We start from the raw sequence: 9655 nt of genomic DNA on the forward strand, positions 1-9655 counted from the left end.
CTATTTCAGAGACATTTTTTTGTTCTCAAAATTTTAAGAGATCTGTCTAAAGATATTAGGGTCACACAAACATAAACTTCTTCAGGATATTGCTTCAGTTTTAAGTGAGTGTAGTGGGTTTACATGGCAAGGTTTTGGTAGCAGGGGGCCATAGGGGTGGCTTCTGTGAGAAGAATCTAGAAGCTGCCCCATGTTAGGTAAGGGCCCCACTGCTGACCAGAGCCGAGCCAATAAGCGACGTTGTTTTGCGCCTCTGTGAAAGCGTATTTAAAACGGGGAAAAAAAAAAAAACGCTGTGCCACACAGCAGCTGGGAGAGTGAGAGGAGTGAGGAACAGCCTTGCAGGCGCCAAGGTCAGTGAAGAAGGAGGGGGAGAGGTGCTCCAGGCGCCAGAGCAGAAGTCCCCTGCAGTCTGTGGTGAGGACCATGGCAAAGCAGGCTGTCCCCCTGCAGCCCATGGAGTACCACAGTGGAGCAGGGTTCCACCCTGCAGCCTGTGGAGGAGACCATGGTGGAGCAGGTGGACCTGCACCGACAGAGACTGCAGCCTGTGGAAGACCCCTGCTGGAGCAGGTTCTGGGCTGGACCTGTAGCCTGTGGAGAGGAGACCACGCAGGAGGAGGTGACCTGGCAGGAGCTGCTGCCCGTGAGGGATCCAGGTTGGAGCAGTTTGCTCCTGAGAGATGGACCCCATGGTACGGACCCGTATCTGGAGCAGTTCTTGAAGAGCTGCTGCCTGTGGGAAGCCCACACCGGATCAGTTCAGCAAGGACTGCATCCTGTGGGAGGGACCCCACAGCACAGGGGACAAGAGTGACCGAGAAGGAGCGGTGGCGAAGAAGCGCTATAGACTGACCATAACCCCCATTCCCCTGATCCCCAGCGCCGCTCGGGGGGAGGAGGTGGAAGAGGGCGGATAGGGGGGAAGGTGCTTTTGGTTTCTTTCCTTTGTTTCTCACTTCTCTAGCTTGTTAGTAATTAGCAATAAATCTTACTATCGCCCTATGCCGTGCTAACACTGAAACATAGACAGTCACGGGTATGTTCTTAACATGGTTATTTTTTTAAAAAATAGCCTGTAATTTTTCCTATTCTAAAAGCATGTCCTGAACCCTGTTAAACTGAGTATCTTTTTGAGATGTCATTACAAACTATTGAATCAGCTTGAAGTGTTTTCAGCAAAACTTTGGTCTAAGCCATAGTTTTACAAAACACAGGAAGAATGCAAAATGTTCATTAATAACTGTTTTCCATTGCTTCATCTGGTAGTGATTTATATGCAAAAGTCTCTGTTCATGGCATGCTTTTCTAATTCTTTTGCCATTTGGAGAGGGGAGAATAGTTTAAATGCTGATGCAGTTAGAAGGTGTTTAAAATGACCATACAAATCAGTACTGTTAAGAGTTTTAGTTTTGTGTCAGTTTTGTCATCATTTGCTTCAATTAGGACACCCACTAGAGGGAGTAGAGATAATGTTTTAGGGCTGAAGAAGCTGAACAAATAGTGTTAGTAATATTTGGGTGGGTCTGGGGCACTGGCCCTGGGTTCCTGCCTCTCTTGAATGCCCTATTCCCTGCTAAGCGATGAGCCAAGTGTTCCACAAGACACGCCTCACAGTGCTCTGGAAACACTCTGGGTAAATAGTTTTGAAGAAAGGCTAATGCTTCCTTTCTAACTTGCATAACAGCATTGCTGAAAGACTACTGAAGAGCATTTTAAATGATAAAATGAACCTCAGCAGCTTTTTTTTCTTCATGGATAAAATTAATATACAATCATATTGTCCTTCTGATCATCAGAAGCAGTATTTTAAGCTAAACTTTGCGTTTAAAATTATGTTGGCTATTTATTTATTTATTTTCTCCAGGATTAAAAGAATTTGTAGTTGGGAGGAATAAAATATATTTCAGGAAAAATATTTATTTTCTTTTGAACTGAATTTTCTATCATACAGCTAGATGTTACTATGCTGTAGATAAAATAAAAGCTAGGAAGCTTACAAAGATTTTGTAGACTGATGAAGGGACATAGGTGTTACAATGCTTGAGTATTTATGATAGTTATGTGTGCATCCAGCCGGGCTAAAACTGATGGTCCATTGTGGGGTACCTACACTCAATTAGAAATGACCAAACAGGAGCTGTAAAAACTAGGGTACTGAATAGGAAACACTTAGCAGAGGCAGTGCTGGTGGGACACCATCTAAGTAGCTGTCACAATGCTTCTCTCTTTTTTTTTTTTTTTTGTCAAAAGCCTATTAGTGAACGTCTTTGAGAAAAGTTGTTTTTACATACCAAATTTTATTTCACTCCTCCACTTCCTTCCACTACCTCCATCTTTTGGTAGTTGTGTGAAGTGTGAACATGATGTACCCACATCAATTGGAGTATTTTCTGCTCTGTTTTTCTCTTTTTTATAATTCCTCCCCTCTGAAATATGATTTTATTTGTATATTGCTGAGCTTGAGTAATAGCGATAGATGATTTTGCAGGACAGATGTTTATACCTCTTTTGGCTTTTCTTCTACAGCTAGCAGACAGGGGGAACTGTAAGTAGTGATTTACTAATGTGGAACAATCTCTTTAACCTGTTTAAATCATTACTTTAGCATCTTGTCTTCTGATAGCCTTCAAAAGGAGATAGGCACTTCAAAGAGGCTGGTCATTTCAAAGCATACACGAGAATATTATGTATAAACATGTAGCTGACCTTTTTTTTTTTTTGAAAAAGGTAGAAATGGTTATTTGTTTTAGTAGCTGGTTGATTTTCTTACACAGGAAATGATCAAATCTTCAAAAGCCTTCAGTTCAAACTTAAACGAGCTGCTAAAAGTTTGAATAGTTACCTCAGTTCTTCTTGTCCTTTCTCCTATTTCATCTGTCCCATTCTTCATTGCCATCTTCTAATTTAGTGCTTTGCAGAGAATCCTGTTTTGTAACCTGTTCAAAAGCCAAAATACTCCCTTTTTTTTTTTCCTACACTTTTGTAACGGATAAATATAGACTAGGCAGATGGCCTGCACAGCATTGCAGTGTCATATAAAAGCCCATATTGGCAGGGACCTCTGCAGATTGTATGGTCCAAGCTTTTGTTGAAAGCAGGGCCTTAAATCACATTATCCAAGGCCCTATAAATTCTTGATACTTCCATCAATGGATATCCCATAGGACAACCTATTCAAAAAAATTTTTTTTTCTAATGGTACAATATTTTTCCTTGTCTTTGTTGACTTTCTTCTGAAGCCATTTGCACCCATTGCTCCTTTTCTGTCACCTTGCCTCCTTGTGAAGGGAGTTCCCCCATCTCCACTGTAATTATGTTTCAGATACTGCAAAACTCTGGTGAGATCCCCTTCAGCCTTGACTTTTTTAGGCTAAAAAAAATAATAAAAATCCAGTTCTTTTCATCTTTCTTCATCTGTGAATTTCTCCAAAACTCTCATCTTGCTTGCCCTCCGAGTGGATCCTCTTCAGTTTTTTCAGTGTCTCCCTCAAACTGGGGAGAACAGAGGTAGACCCAGTATTACAGGTGTGGCCTAATGAGTGCTAAATGACTGGCATAATCACAGCCCCTGCTGTGCTGGCTCTGCTCTTGTGAGCACTTGTCAGCACTTAGGCATAGTTATAATTTGAAGACATGGGGGGGAAAAAAAATCACTGACAGGAATTGATTATGCACCCGGAACAGTCCTGATAAGTGAAAACTGAATTTAAAAAAAGGATCTCATAACTGAACATATGCTTTTGCAACCAAATCTAAATTTTGACACAAAAAGTGAGGTGTTCTAGAATCAAATGGCATAATTGTGTTAAAACGGAAGTGTTACTTTTGGCACAGCTCTTAAAGGGGAACAAAAGAAATTGAATTTATATCACCAAGCCTGCTTTTGTCAGTAACTGTTCCCTTACTGTAAATCCAGTCTGGGTTAAAGGGCCTGTAATGTGTGTCAGCTCTGTATTTTGTCAGAATTACTGTATCTGTTTTTTGTGGGGGGAGTAAATCTGGTGCGTCCTCGTTACAGGCCTTGTCAAGCTGAATGAATGGTACATGTACCAAAAATATAGGCTGCTGTTAAAGTATGGCATCTTGAAATATCTACCATTTAAATTGCAGCTAGATAGCCTGGCTATTCTCAAATTTCTTTTAGTCTGGCTGATGTGTGTAGGCAGCAAGCAGGCTGTGGTATGGCCAGATGGCATCTGACTCCCTAGTTTGTTATCAGTAGAAGACAACTGTAACTTTGTTAGATGAAAGAAACTGAAAGAGTTATTCTGTATTTGGAGAACTAAACCAAGATTAAATACAGTACAACCATGCCATAATTATTGAACTAATGGTGCAGTAAAATCTCTCTGAGATCTGTCTGTCGAGTCTTTGGTGTGGGAGAAGAGGGAGTTCCTAGTAGGTCAGAATTTTCATACTGAATGAAAATCACTAATATATAGTAATTGTTCTGCAGCCATCTGTGCATAAGCTATATATTTTTTTTTAAATGAATTTATTAGCTGTGGAACTAGTCATGCACAAAAACACTCCCTGTCATCTATTTTCAGAACAAAACCATGAGACTTATCAAATGCTTAACACTGATGCTTTGTGCTTAAGCTAAAAATTCCTGTTGTTGTTGCTTTCTTCTTTCCCAGCAGATTTATTTGCTGCTTTCCACTTCTCCTTCTGGAAGAAGGGTTAAAAGGATTTTGGTTTCTCTAAGAGGCTTGCTGTTTTAACAATATAGCTTATTAGTCATGGTCTCCTTGAAGTTCAAAATGCTTTTGAATAAGAATAGAGTTGAAGCTGGTATAAGATGAAAAACTCTTGCTAAACGTAAGTATTTTGGTGAGGAAAAAATGCGGTCTGAATTACTGAATGTATTAGTGAATGTTCAAATAGTGTAGCAGCTTGCAAAATTTTCTTCATTCATCCTCACAGGCACAAAAGTGACCACTCTTTTATCCTCCCCCAGATTTTTCTCCAGCCCTTCTTCTTTGCATTGACTGGATCTTTGTGAAGACTTTTCAAAACCTTCCTTCCTGAGCATAATCCTGCCTGAGCAGGAGACCTGTGCCGCAGAGTCACAGTGGCATCTCTGCTTGGGGATGTGTACATGTTTATCTTTCCCATTAAAATGCAGCATCTCTAACACTGCAATTTCTTTCTAGAAGGACCTCAGAGGCCTGCTTCTCATCTCATGCAAGATAATACATTTGAAATAACTCTTTTAAGGACACTGATACCAATCTGTTATGCCATGGGACTGCAGTTTCGAGTTTATAGAATACAACAGTATTCTGCTAAATACTGACTGACATTTATAATCTGTCTTAATTCAAGAATAAACCATTTTTAAAAACGTAGCAAAATGTCTCACAGACAGTAGTGAAATGCATAAGCTGCACTCTGTGTGGTAGTGATGCAGGGGTTGCATGTAGCACAGTCCTTCATGAGCAAAGTATCCATGCAGCTAAGGCTTGATTATGCAAAAAGAAAGTCTCTAAAAGGGTGTGTTCACTTCTAGACAGTAGTTGATATGGACTGCAGCATATACTGTGTACAGCCACCTATCTTCCACACACGCTAGGCCTTTATTTCCTTTTGCCTCCAACACTACTTTAAATAATGCTAACAAAGTGCAAAAATGAAATTTCCCAGAGAGGCACTAAAAAATCTAAATTGTCAAATTGACAAAATCTAGAATTGTTAGATTACTGTTGCTTCATACTGGAAGAAGAAACCCCAAAGTTAATCAGTAGAAGTTGAGCTTTGACAGTCATTCAGTGAGAATATGCTTAGTTCTGGACAGCCTCTTCAGTCAGAGAATCACGTTCTCAATCACTTCCCATGTGGGAAGAAAAAAGAAATAATATCACAGGCTCTGGAGCACTCTGAACCATTCTCGAAGCTGATTTAACTTCTGGAGGACTTTTCAAACTGTTTTTGGATGACCTTCCTCTGCCTAAACAGGCTGAACTGATTTGGTGAATGGTTGGATGAGCCAGTGGATATACAGTTGTATAGATCAGCTCAGACAATATTCAGTAACTTTCTGATCAACTGCCAAGCCCAAATCTCAGGCTTAAGACCCCAGATTTATGTTGCTTTTGAATAACATTTCTTGTCTGACTTTTTGGCTCTAAGAAGATAATGATAAGAAAAGGTGTGCTGAAGGAGCACATTTCTCAAGCACTTATTCATGCTGCTTTTCAAGCAGTTTCAGGTTGATTTCTTTTGTTTCTGGTGGAGGACAAGGGCGATGGTCTGTGCTATAAGTCTTATACAGAACTGCAGCTTTCAGAAGAGACTGGTGACTATCATGCCCTGAGCAACACTGGGACAGGTATTGTTGCACAAGGAGAGAAGAAAGTAATCTTTAATCTCTCAGCCCTAATACAAAGTTCACACAGAAGAATGGATTTTCTACCAGAAAGACTTCAGTGATCATGCATTTATATTCTCAATTTCCTAATCTCAAGAGGTTAAGTAATTACGGTGTTATTTCTATGAGTAAAGAAAAAAACTCAATTAGATTTAAAACCAATGAGATGAGTATTAGGGGTACTACAGTTACTCTTTACCAGCTGATCCTCTTGCACTGAATAACAATATATAACACAGGGAAGGAATGCAGTTTTCTTCTTCTTAATTTACTGGCAATAGTTCAGTCCCTGCTGCTTAGTAGAAAAACACTTACCAGAGTAAAGGAAATGCTTTACAAATTGGATGTATATATGACCAGGTCTAGATGTTTATTACTTTTTTGTTGGTGATGGGTGTTTGCATTTTTTTTTATTTTTTCCTTCTATGGAGAGTAATAGGCTGGAAAAGCACCTGAAAAACTGTATAAATAGCCATGTTTAAAGGGGAAAAGTTGCTGGGTTTTTATGTGTACAAAGAGAACTTTAATATGTGATGTTGCAGGACACATGTACTGTTTTGTGCTCCAAGACTTGATGTCTCCATGTAATTTCAAAAGCCAAACACTTATCTTTTTCCTAACACAAAGTTTATGCATGTGCAACTTAAATGGTTTTGGTGGTTACTCTTGACACACATGGGTGTTAATCAGGGGATGGTTAATATAATTGTTTTTGCTCAGGGGTTTCTGTGTGCTAATAGTATAAATATTTGTATGCAAATAGAGAGGAGCAAGCGGAAACAGACTGTCTGGCTTTTAGCATTGCACTTGGAAAGGGGTTTGACCATAGCACCAGCATGTCTAGCTCTGGCTTACTGCTTGTGAATACTTGGGATACAATTAGGACTGATAGCATAAGCACAATTGAATTTTGCTGCACAGCACTGCCCCTGGCTCATACGTTTAGTTTATGATTGATAACTTGGCTGCAAAAACAAATTCAGTTATCTAGGAGGAGTTTGCTGGCTGTACTTGTGGCTGGATCAGCATATTCCAAATGTGGAGGGTTCATAGTTTATCATTCTGTTAGGACTGCACTGGTTCATCGCTGGAGTGGAGATAGCTCAATCCTGCAAGGTTGTTAATGAGCTTGGACTAAGAAAGGGTGGAAGTGAAGATTTCTGGGTTTCCGTAGTTTTAGATGCTAAGTAAAGAGGAATTCTGGAGTCCATCCAGAAGACAAAATGGCTTACCAGAGACTAAATAACCTACCTACAGTAAAACTGGGGTATTGCCATATACTCATTGGAAACATAAAAATCTTGTCTGTATTCACTGAATTCATCCATTGTTGTCATCTTACCTGAATAGTGTCATGAATAAGAGAATTAGCTATTAAAAGAGGGAAAGGAAAGGAAAAAGGAAAGGAAAGGAAAGGAAAGGAAAGGAAAGGAAAGGAAAGGAAAGGAAAGGAAAGGAAAGGAAAGGAAAGGAAAGGAAAGGAAAAGATTACAACGCTACATCTCGTGTTTTCTGTTATACCCGTTTGAGGAGGAGGGAAAGATGTTAACAGTTAAGTAGATCAGTGGATGGTATATTCTAATATGGACCTTTGGCAATTAAAGGAGTGAGATATCTCCTTTCAGTGAAGGTGAAGACATGCCACAGATTTACTGCCCTCTCCCCTCTGAGCTGAAGTTGGGGTTCCCATTACATGTCTGTTAAATGCCATAGTGAAGAGCTGCTGTCTCCTGCTGCATGGAATCACAGCTGTTTGGTCCCTTAGTAGAAGATTGGATGGCGATCAGAGAAGGATAAGACCTGCTGGACATGGAAGTAGACTTCCTAGTGTGAGAGCCATCAACTGTCTCAAGGCTTTGTAGCTGCTGACATCTGAGACTTATATTAGGAAGGAGTAAACAGTATTGTGACAGGGGCTTTCAAAGGTTTTGACGGGTTGGATAGCACCCAACCCCACCTGAACACTTATCTCAACTTGGACGTCAAGCTGTGGGAGAAGCCCTCTCCAGAGCATGGCATAAACCTGCTGTCAGCTTAGCCAATTCCTCGTTAATAGAGCAGATCAGGAAAACTTGCTCTAAGGAGGGGCTAAAACTTCCTCTATGTTATCAAGTCTTACTGAAAGAAATAAGGTAAAGTCTATTTTATAAAATATTGATAAAATTCATGCAGATGACTTTTTACCCTGTATTCAACAGCACGATGAACATGCTTTTTGGAGACATTAGTTAACTGAAAGAGCCCTTTAGTTAAAGCTGCGGCAGAGTCTATACTAATACATCTGAAACTGATGGTCATGTCTTCTAAAATATCACATCTCTCCCAGGAGCTGAGTGAGTAATTCAGATACTGATTATGCAGGAAAGAGAATGGTTACCAGTACATGGTGCCAGGGATTATTCCTGGGTACTGTAAATGGATTGTGGTACTGTTAAACACTTAGGAAGGTCTACGACAGTTATTTATCGCAAGTAATGCTCTCCCAAAATTCCTGAGCAGGGCCCAGAAATCAGCTTGGGCCAGGGGCCACTCTCAGTAGGCAGTCTGGTACAGGCTGTGTTGCTTTGGAGGGTAGGAGAGGGCAGGAGTACAAATGCAGACTGCTGTGTGTTAGTTGACTTTATTGCCAGGGGGTGCTCCTGTGCACATTTGATGTCATAATATTCAGAAAGAGCTGACATTCTGCCAGTTTTCCTTGCACAACGCCACAGTCTTCATTGGATTTTGCTGACTTGGAAGAGACAAGTGTCTCTTATGAGAAGGTGTTGGAGCAATGAAAAGTGTATTCACATTTATCTCAGAGAATATTTTAATTATTGCTATCATTAAGCAACACAAATAAGCCATAATACATATTCTCATTAAATTATTATTCATTAAGGTTCTCCTCTTAAACTTATGAAATGCTTCAAGAAATGCTATTTCTAACCACAAAACTCTCCATTTCTTATTTCTTTGCACTTTACTGCAGTCTGTAGGGAATTGATTCCTCCCATTGAGAAATTTATAATTAAAATACTGTATTGTGTCTTCAAAAATATTGCAGTAATTGGGTTAATTGCCATTTATCAGAGAATAGTTTTGCTACCAGAGATTTGCAGGGATTTGTTGTCCCATTCACTGACAGCTGGTTTGACAGCGTGAAGCATTAGCATTTCTCTGCATGAACAATGTTAATTTTTTATTTTTATGCTTTAATTTCCCTTTATAGAGATTATGCCTGTGATTCGACACACAAAAATTCTGAAGGAAAGTGAAGTCTTTAGCTGCTTTTGCCATTTG

The sequence above is a fragment of the Cygnus atratus genome, chromosome 2 (genome assembly GCF_013377495.2).
Source record: "Cygnus atratus isolate AKBS03 ecotype Queensland, Australia chromosome 2, CAtr_DNAZoo_HiC_assembly, whole genome shotgun sequence".
NCBI classification, from domain to species: Eukaryota; Metazoa; Chordata; class Aves; order Anseriformes; family Anatidae; genus Cygnus; species Cygnus atratus.